The following is a 10,220-nucleotide window of genomic DNA, read 5'->3' as shown; positions in this document are numbered from 1 at the left end:
TTGGTGGAGGTGGTTCCTAAGAGCACAGAGGAGTCAGGACCATAACCTTTTCTTCTGCCTCCTAGACCAGTCTTGGAAGAGTGAAGGGATTTAAAGCATAGGATGAACTTTATCAGCTTTTGACTTTGACTGCTAAGATGAAGCTTTAAGAAACAGTGCCCTTCTGCCTTCCATTCCCACTTTAATACACCATGGACATCAGACCATGTGTGACACAGATCCTATGTGGGCACCAGGGTGCGTAAGATGATATGGTTTAGTAGACATCACAGAAATGCAGGGGAGGCATCAGCAATTATGATATTGAAGGAAAAGGGCTCTGTAACCAAACTGTCAGAATTCAGAACCCAGCTTCACTGCTTAGCAGCAGTGTGATGAGTTAGTTTTTTAATCTCAGTTCCTTAGTTTCCTCAACTATAAAATGAGGATAACGGTCCTAACCTCATAAGGCTATTGTGAAGATTAAATGAGCTAGAGCAGGTATTTAGATCAGGGACTAGCATTTAGGAAACAGCTGTTGTTATTACCTGTGGCCCTTGAAGCCACCACTTACCTCTCCTGCCTCTTCATCCCAGTGTTTCAGTGGCCTGTCCTTGCACACTTATTCCTCCCACTGGGCTCGCCTCTGAGAGCAAAAGCCCTTGTCTTATTCCCCTCTGGGAGTCCCCTCAGCACCTTATGCAGTTCTTTGAGGTTATTGCTGAATGAATCAAATTTTAAAAATGTTCTCTGTCAGGAAAAGATTGAGATCCATTTGTAGGGATAGCTTTACCCCAAGTCTCCAAGCCCTGGCTTTAGCTGGTATGGCAGCAAAGCCTTTCCACTAAGCCCTCTGGAAGTCCTCAGCTTGATTTATTTTTGGATTGTGTTTCCAGAATATGTCAAAATAGCTTTCCCTGCACAAGTGAAATGATTCCTACCAATCTGAGCCGTGACTGTGGCCCCTTCTGGCACTACATTCTTGCGACGTGTGGAGGAGGAAACGTTGAAAAGCACATTTGTTTAAGTGACGGAGTTTACTGCCTACAAAGTACTTCATGGCCTTGGAGCCCTGTTGCCTACAGAGCAGATTACTATTCTTAAGGTAAATATGAGGATAAGGGATCTTCCAGTAACATTTTTTTTTTTAACAGATGAAAGAGAAACAAAGTGTAGGGGAAGAAAACATGTTAGTGTCTCATTCTAAGGCCAGCTTGATCTGATTTTGATATTGAGTCCTTGTTCTTCCAGATAGGTAATTCATGATCCCTAATTGCATGTGAAACCACAGATGACCAGTATGGGGCAAAGGTTTGTGGACAGTGAGATGTCAGCTTTTGTGTGACCTTGGATGACTCCCTTTACCTCTGGAATTCAGCTTCCTCATCAAGCGAAGATCAGAACTAGGTCTCTATTAGCCCTCAATTTCTGAATCTAGGTCATTCTGAGAAGATTCCTTTAGCTGCCAAGTTTCCATTTAGCATGCTGTTTTGGAAATTTGCCACTAGAGGCCACTGTGAATACAGTTTAGTCTTGCAGCTTCTTCAAAAGGCAGAAGCCTACCAATGCCTTTCATGATTCTAAGCCAGGCCTGCCATCCCTTGGATGTGGAAGGCCAGCAACTGTGGAGACTGCATGGGACCAGAGTTGAGAGATCAGCCTGGCACTGAACAGGTCTAGGAAGGCACTCTTTTGGCACAGGCCTGCCAGCCCTCTTTCTTGCTTCCTTGACTAGATGGAGAAGCCCTCTGTATGGCAGGGTTGGGTGAGGCCCTATGCCTGGGGCCCAATTCCCTCTTAGCCACTTAATATTCCACTTTACAGTTGAATTTATTCATTCAGCAAGTAATTTTGGAGCCCCTCTTTTGGGCCCAGCAGTAGCAAATGTTTTTGTAGAATCAGAGTCAACCAGAAGGAACCTTAGAAGAAAACAAAAAGCTATTGTTGCCCTTTCTCTATTCTGTGGTTTGTGGAAACTTCTTTTATGTATTTTTCTCTTAATCCCCAAAACCATCCTCTGAGATTGGCATTATGATCCCCACTTGCACACAAGAAGACTGAGGACCAAAGGCACGTAGTACAAAACTGTGTACAGGGGGAATGAATGGATGGAGTAAAGGGCCCAGGGTTGCATGGTTAGTAAAAGGCAGGGCTAGGGCATGAACTTAGGAACTTCTGATCCCAAGGTCAGCCCTTTTATCTCCACCTTTGACATACAGAGAAGGAGGATGAGGTGCAGAAAAAGAATGATCTGGTTGCAGGACAGGGGCTAGGACCTGAATCTCCTACCTTGCAGGCTGGGCTGTCCAATCTGACCGCTCCACCCTAGAGCATCCCCAGGCCCCAGCCTTAGCTGTCTCCAAGTTCCTTCCAAGCAGAGCCTGCACCAGGCCCATCAAGGCACAGCAGGAAGGAGAGGAGGGAGGGTTGGAGCACAAATGACCCTAATCAGTGTGTTTATTGGATCATAACTGTTAGCCCCACCACTCAGCTAATCTCATAGAAATCACTTTCCTTTCTGTGAGGATCTGGCCACAGCTCCATTAAAAACTGCTGACCTGCATACATATGAGAAAGCTCTTGTACAGCTGAGGTGGCAGAGAAGGAGGGAGAAGCAGTATTTTTACTTTCTCATTACGCTGATGGGGAAAATGGCCATTTCACATTCACTGTATATGGGAAGCCCCCAAAGGAAAGGGAATCCAAGTTTCACAGCTCTTTTTGGCAGCATTCAGCTCTAAGAGAAAATGTTCCCTTTGGCCTTCCCTTTTTGAAAGCATTTGTGATATTGTTTAAGACAAAATAAGAGAAGGGAAGGAACTCATGTTTGGGAAACATACCACGTGCCAGGTTCTTTACACATTACTCCATTCAGTCCTCTCTGAAAGCCTGTGAATAAGACATAATGTCTGTTTCATAGATGAATCCATTTCATGGATGAAGACTCCACAGCAGTTGTCTGGGCCTTAGCAGGACTGAGCTTCAAGCTTAGGGTCTGCTCTCTCCTTCCATCATACCCTAAACTCCCACAGGAATGGTTTCTTTACCATTCTTTGCTCCCTCCCTCCAACTCAAAAAATCTGGAAGCTGGTTTTCAAGCCATGTCGTTGAGACCTTGGCAACTTCCCCAAGCCTTAGTTTTTCCATCTGTAGAATGAGAAGCCCAGAATTGGTTTCTAACCCCTCTCTGGTCTAAATTTGGGCATTTTTATGATGGCATTTTTTTTCCCCAGGTAGCTCCCAGTACATCCTCGTCTAATTGGAATCTCATACCAACTTGGAGGGGGTGGGGGTATGGGTATTATTACTCCCATTTTTTAAGCTGGAGTGTACCTAAGAAGCAGAGATACAGTGAGGGGCTCAAGGTCACAGCATGAATGGAGACAACCCAGCACTCTGCCTCTTGCCCCCAGGCAGGCGGGCAGGAGGCCTCTGAGAGGCTGTCAGCAGCAGCTCCCAAAGCCTGACACCTGAGCCTCACCCTGGGTCCTGATAGAATTATCAGAGAACTGGGGAACACATACTTCTTGTAATCAGGGCAACTTTTCTTAGCCAGGGTGGAGGAGGCAAGATGTGAAGTGTGTCTGATGAGCTCCTCTCTCAGTGCAGGGGACAGAGTTAATAAAATTCAGGGAAATCACTGCAGGCAGCTGGAGATGCAAGCAGGCGAGCTCAGGGGGCAGGGCCACTGAGTCTTCAGCTTCCACACAAAGCCAGGGTTGTAGCATTTGTGCACGTTTCAGTTTTCTTCAGCAAGGCAAGCAGATACAGGCAGCTTGGCCTGAAAATGAATTTAGAGCTTAAAAAAAAAGCATTTCACCCATGGTGGCTTTTTAGACTGTCCCAGTGCAGGTACAGCCAGGGGACATGCTAAGGGGCAGCGGTGTAGGAAAATCTGAGGGCTGGGGTGAAATGACAGCCCCACCCCTACCCATCAGCCTGAGGTGGGAAGGAGCAGAGAGGCCCAAGGCCTAGGCAGACACTCAGCAACTGTGGCTGAGGAGAAATGAGTGGAGTTTCTGAGAAGAGAATCGAGAAAGACCTTTCATGTAGAAATCCAACTGCTTCATCCCTCACCAGGCCTGAGCATACCAATCAGGAAGACATTGAATGTGTTGGTGGGAGGATGGGACTTCAGGGAGGGACATATTTTGCTTTTAAGCTTCTGAAGAAATGTGAGGATTCATTCTCCATTTCCACAAGATGCACAAATAAGAGGAAATGGGCTTATATCAAGTGGAGAGAGAGTTCAGGAGGGCAGACTGGCTGACGGGTGGGTAATGTATTCAAATGTAATTAAATCTAGTAAAAAGGAAGAGAGGGAGGCTAAGACCTAGGGAAGCCCAGGCTGTGGAGGACCAAGATCCAAGGACCAAGGCTTTCAGGGCACAACCCCTGCTAGGTGGGAGAGGAGGAACACAAAAAATCTACCTAAGAGATGTGTTTTGGAGGTTCGGTGGAAGAAGAAAGTTGGTGAGAATCCAGGCTAGCTTCCTGGAAGAGATGGTACCTGAATGTGGGCCTAGTGGAGAGGAAATGGCAAGAAGAAAGGCCAGGGGTGACGTGACCATGCAGCTGGTTCTGGTTGTGTGTAAAAGGCTGATGGTGAGGGTGGGAAGATGAAGATTCACCTTGACCTTTACCTCAGAAGGCCCAGAGATGGCACAATTGTGTGTATCAATCAACAGAAAGTCAAGGGGACCCATCCCTTCTTGAAGGAGCTGAGGTGAGAGAAGAAAGGATCTAGGAGACTGATTCTAACCTGAGCTCCTGTTAGTTTTTACCTCTAGTTGCTGCTTATTGGCAAAGCAACTTTGGACCAATTTCTTTCTGAGTTTCTAGGATTCAGTTTCCAGATCTGTAAAATAGAGGTGAATTGTAATATCTTTAAAGTCCTTTGCAGCACTGAAGTTTCCAACACCACAACTAACAATAGTAAGCTAAATATTAGATTCAGTGGGGGTGGGGAGGTAGTGACAAGCTGTGATATCTATGCTGGACAGGCTGAAAGTAGAAGAGACAGGGCTCTGAGCACTGATCACATGGTGCTAGACTAGGCCTGGCGGATGTGTGAGGGGCCCGGGACTGGTGGCCATGTCAGCAGACACAGGCTCCTGGACAGGCCCTGAGTGAAGACTGGAAGGAAGCAGCCTGGTGTTGGGCAAAGACAGGGACTTTGGTCCCACACGGTCCTGGGTTTGCATCTTGTCTCTGCCACTTATCTGTGTGATCCTGGATAAGTTAAGGTACTGAACTACTTTAGACCTTAGTTTCCTTATCTGTAAAATGGAACAGATAATGCCCATTATTCTGTAGATTTTTGGAACATAAATTCAAAATGAGTGCTCTAACTCCATTGGACAGAGCTGGGGAGACTGGGTCTCCCTCAGTTCTATATCCCTGGTAATGAACTAGCCCATGTGTCAAATGGGACAGTAGCATCATGGAGTTATTGTGAAGATTAAATGTGATGGATGTTGAATTCTCACAGCTGTGCTTATTACATGGTATGTTCTTAGTAAACAAAATAAATAAGTAAGAATTCCCTTCCCTCCTCTGTGGTACTGGCCAAGAGGCCTAGTTGTCAACAGCTCAACAACTGAATTCATAATAGATGCTCAATAAATGTTTTCTGGATGGAAGGCTAGATGAAATGTATGTGATGGCAAAGAATTCAGGCCCTGTTTGGGACTGGTAGGTGGAAGCCAAGGGTCCTCATGAAGGAGTCGATGTTTCAGAGGGGAGGGGTAGACTTTTCATGTAGTCATATGACAAACTAAGCACCTGCTATGTGCTAGGCACTATCTTAGGAGCTGGGAATGCAACCATGAACAAAATTCTTGCTTGCATAAAATGTGTATTCTAGTGGGGAAAACAGACAAGAATACTGCTATGAGGAAAAATAAAGGAGGGTCGGGGGCTGAGAGTATCAAGGTACTGTGTTAGGTAGTGTGGCCAGGAGAGCCCCCTGCAGAGGGAGCATTTGATCAGAGATCTGGGGGACCTAAGGGACACAGGGACTGAGGGAACAGCAGGTACAAAGACCTTGAAACAGGAGCCTGCAGGGCCAATAAGGAGGCCAGTGTGGCTGGAATGGGGTCCGTTAGGGGGAGAGAAAGACAAGATGAAGTCAGAGAGGTCATGGGGAGGGGTGCTTACAGAGCCCATAGCCCAGGGAATCCATTTACTACAGAGAGAGAAGGGGGCCGGGGAAGTGTCTCAAGCAGAGGAGTGACACAATCTGACTCTGGTTTCAAGTGGATCCCTTGGCCAGTGTGAAGATTCCAGTAGCTAGACTGTAAAGGCAAGGAGGCTTCCCTCACCTGGAAAAGCAGGTGAGGCTGGAAGGAAGAAGAGAAGTGAGAGAGGAAGCCAGTTCCCACTGGGCAGCAGACAGAAGCCATCCAGAGCAGGGCAGGGTGGGATCCTAGGGGTGGGAAAGGCTGCTGGGCCAGCAGCGGAAAGGTCCTGGGGCTTCCCTTTGCCCGGGTGAAACATGGACAGAGCTAGTGGTGCTGTGATGTGGTAAGAGGCAGGAAGGAGGGGCAGGGTGGGGTTCTGGTCAGGGTGGTGGGGCATCTGGCAGGGAGACTGCCACCCTCCAGGAGGAATGGGGGCTGGAGGTGTGGAGAGCCCAGCGGCCCGCTTCTGCCTCTTCCTCTAGCCCAACAGAACACGGCTTCTCCCTAGACCTTCTTAGGCAGGTCCTCACTGCACTTGGGTGCCTGACCAGGCTGTGATTAGTGGAGTTTCTTGTTGAGAGAAGAGTCAGGTGACCTTGACTCCATCACTCCCCTTTCGAAGCTTTTTAGTGAAAGAAAGGGTTTAACCTAGATGGTCTCCAACCAAGCCTTTTTTTGCATTTCTATTAATGGATGGAATCAGACACTGCATCTCCCCCACCTCTTTACTGCCATGGTGGTTTCAGGTTCCTGTCATGCCTTCTCCCTCTCTCCCCAGGGCTCCCATATATAGTGCTGCAGGGTGTTCACTTCACAAGGGCATCCAGCCAAGGGGGTAAGTAGAGGCTCAAATCCAACACACACTATGCTCCACAAGCCATATGCCCTGGCTGGCTCAGGGTTGCATTTATCCAAAATAAAGAACACCTTTTTCTAGCTTGTTCTAAGGTGCAATAGGGACAGCCCCCGCTTCCCTGTCCCATGCACACTCCTTCTTCCACTCCTCTGTGTTCTTTTGCTCTTATCATCCCCATCTTCAAACAGAGCAGATCTGAGGGCAGCATTTACATGCTTAGGGGAGGGGAGAGGGCAGCAGCTGCCTCATCTGTGAGCTCTGCCTCCTCAGCCCTGTGGTGCTTTTCCTCTCCTTATCAATGCTGTGAGTTGCCTCTCCAAATTGCTCTGCCATCATTAACACTGCAGATTAGGTCAGAGGAGAGCATGTTTGCAGTCTTGGATGGCAAAGGCAAAATGCTGATGCTGATTATTCCAGATCTTCTGGGCATGGCCTATTCCGTGCTCACAGTGTGTAATCAGAGGGACAAGCATTGGTTACGTGGCGGGGTGGGCCAGGGCCATGGTTGGTTCTAATCCAGGCTGTCAGGCCCAGACAGCACGTATGCAGCACTTGCTGGCCTGCCGGCTGGCCTGGTTTAACATCACAGGTGACCTCAGTTACTTGGCACTATCATATCCCTCAGAGAGGAAATGACCTCTCCAATAGCAATGCCCATAGGCTTCTTTTGAACCATCAGCAAGTCATTTGAGCAAGGACTATGAGTATTTTGCCCTAGGCCTGATCAGCAAGTTTTGTGTTCTGGGGCTCACTGGTTAGCCATGTACCTGAGGGGTGTCTTTCAGACCAGACCACCCCAATCTGGTCTTCAGTGTCTCCTTCTGAAAAGCCTCTGTGCCCAGAGGAGCCAAAGCCTCTGGCCTTATATCATGGCCCCTCACCTCCTGGCCTCATATTCATCCTGTGCTCTAGCCACACTTGGGTCCACAAACACAGCTCTCTGGACCTTAATCATGCTGCTCCCTTGCCAGGAGCATCTGCTCAACATTGTCCTCCAGGCAGAAGTTCATCATCTGAAGCAGCCACTGTCCTGTCTATACCCTCACCTTTACCACTGCGGTGCACTCCAGCCCCATATCCAACTGCCAGAACCTGCACTTCTTTGCCTGAAGCTTTCTATGGCTTCTGGGACCTGCATTGCCATTCTGTGCTGGTCAGGCCAGAAGTACCAGGAATTAACGCCCTCAGCCTGGAAGTGGCCCTCAGCCACTGAGCCAGTGACTGATGAAAGTTGGTGTATACACACCACTGCTCCCTCACCCCTGTGGTGGGCTAAGTGTAGGGTGTGTTCTACATGGTCTCCCAGAGCTCCTCAGTGGGAATGAGCCCTAACTGCCCACAGTGATAACTAGTTTGATAAACCACTCTTATTGGCTGCCTTCCCTGCCTCACATCCACACTCCCCACATACTGCTTCCTAATCCCTCAAATAAACTACTCACATTCAGATCTTTTTCTCAGAAACTGCTTCTGAGAGAACCAAACAGACATGTTCAATGTCCATCTCAGTACCATCTCTGCTTTTCAGTTTCTCCGGACCCTCCCTTGTGCCCACTCCTGAGGTAGAACTGTTGGTCACTCTTCTCTATTCCCAGGGCCCTTTATACCTACCTCAACAACACGTTCATGCTGCACTGTGATGTATTTTCTGCCTGTCCTGGGGCCCCCACTAGCCTGGGAACTCTTTGAGGACAGATACTATGTCCTTTTCACCTCTTTATTCTCTGAGCTTAAGAGAGCAAGCACCTGGCACAGAGTAGGTGCGTGATACAATTTTTGGGGGTGGGATGGGGCAAAGAGCCAGCAATGGAAATGCAATGACTAAGAGGGAATGGAGAGAAACAGAAAGATTCCAGAATCTTTATAGAAAGAGACCCAGGGGCTGCTTTGCCAGATGTTACAATGTTACATGGTAGAACTTCAGTCTCGCCACTCACCTGCTTAGTAACCTGCAATGGCTCCCACTTGTCCTCCTCAACTAGGCCTCATTTCATAGATGGCTTTTAAGACCATCCATCATCTGGCCCCATCTTAAGAGGCAGTCAAGACTTTTGTTCAGAGACTTTGGTCTCAATAGCCTGGATTCAAATTCTTACTCTGCCAGTTCCCAGCTGGGTGATCATGGGTTAGTTACTTAGCCTCCCTGGGATAATAATACATACTTAACACTTATTTTGAGAATTTAAAATCATGCATAGTCCTTGTGAATATACTAAAAACTATTGAACTGCATACTTTAAAATGGTAGATTTTATAATGTGAATAATACATTTAAAAAAATTAAGCATGGTGTCTTGTCCAGGATAGACTCTTTGAAAATAGAATGGTGGTTATCATTGTTACCAAGGAAGTTTTCCAAGGGACTCTAGCACCTGTCCAGGTACACAGCAGGTAATCAGTAAATGCTGGTAGAAAGAATGAATAGCATATTCCACAAGTATGTTTGGAGCATTGTCTAAGACAGGTATGTGGGGTTGGGGGATTGGAGGGCACAGAGATTCCAAGCCCAGTTTTGCATCCCTCAGGAAAGGAGGCCCATCCATGGAGAGAGGGCCTCATACCCAAACCAGAGAGTGGGGCCTTCCCACCCAGCAGCCCCCCTCTGCCCTGGGAATCCAAGTGCTTTTGTCCTTGAGGTTGGTCCCAGGTCCAGTGGATCCTGAACCATGGGTAAACATAAAACACTTAACCCAGACCAAGGAATGTGTTCTTGTATTTATCTTTGACTCTGGCTGTATCTGACGTTCTGGGAATTGACTTCAAACAGAATCTTGATGCATCGGTTAAGGCCCAGCTGCCAAAGCAAGGCCTGGAGGGCGTGGCTTTTCTGGGGCCAGCCTCAGGCTGTAGGCCTCCCCGGACCTCTTCCCCCACCCGCGCAGAGGCGAGTCCTGTCCTAATGCCAGGCGGTGGGCGCGGTAGAGGAAGCTTCTGCTCAGCAAAGTGCAGACTAAGACCGAGGAGGGGCTGCGGGGGATTTCCTGGAGAGTCTCTGTGTGAAGCCCTAGAGAGACGCCATAGCGCTGCGAACCCAGGCCCAGAAGGGGCAGGGTAGGGCCGTGAGGCGCTTGGCTGGGATGAAGGCTGCCTGAGAGGCGCCTCAACTCTCTCCTCTTTCGCACGGCTAGGATCAAAGCCCAGCACACGGTAAGCGCCTACTCGGTGCTGGTGGCATAGAAGTCTGGGGAGCTTGGGCCGCTCTC

General features: G+C 48.3%; 1 protein-coding gene across 1 annotated transcript in view; it reads left to right on the top strand.

The window, feature by feature from the left end:
• Positions 1–9,843: 9,843 nt before the first annotated feature.
• Positions 9,844–10,220, top strand: part of CPNE5 (copine 5) — an 88,063-nt gene continuing 87,686 nt past the window's right edge. Inside the window, exon 1 of the mRNA XM_045512180.2 lies at positions 9,844–10,164. The gene's annotated coding sequence lies outside the window, so the exon portion shown is untranslated. The remainder of the gene's footprint in view (positions 10,165–10,220) is intronic.

This window comes from Camelus bactrianus, chromosome 20, assembly GCF_048773025.1.
Source record: "Camelus bactrianus isolate YW-2024 breed Bactrian camel chromosome 20, ASM4877302v1, whole genome shotgun sequence".
Classification (NCBI taxonomy): domain Eukaryota; kingdom Metazoa; phylum Chordata; class Mammalia; order Artiodactyla; family Camelidae; genus Camelus; species Camelus bactrianus.
This window is presented reverse-complemented; position numbering and strand designations above follow the sequence as displayed.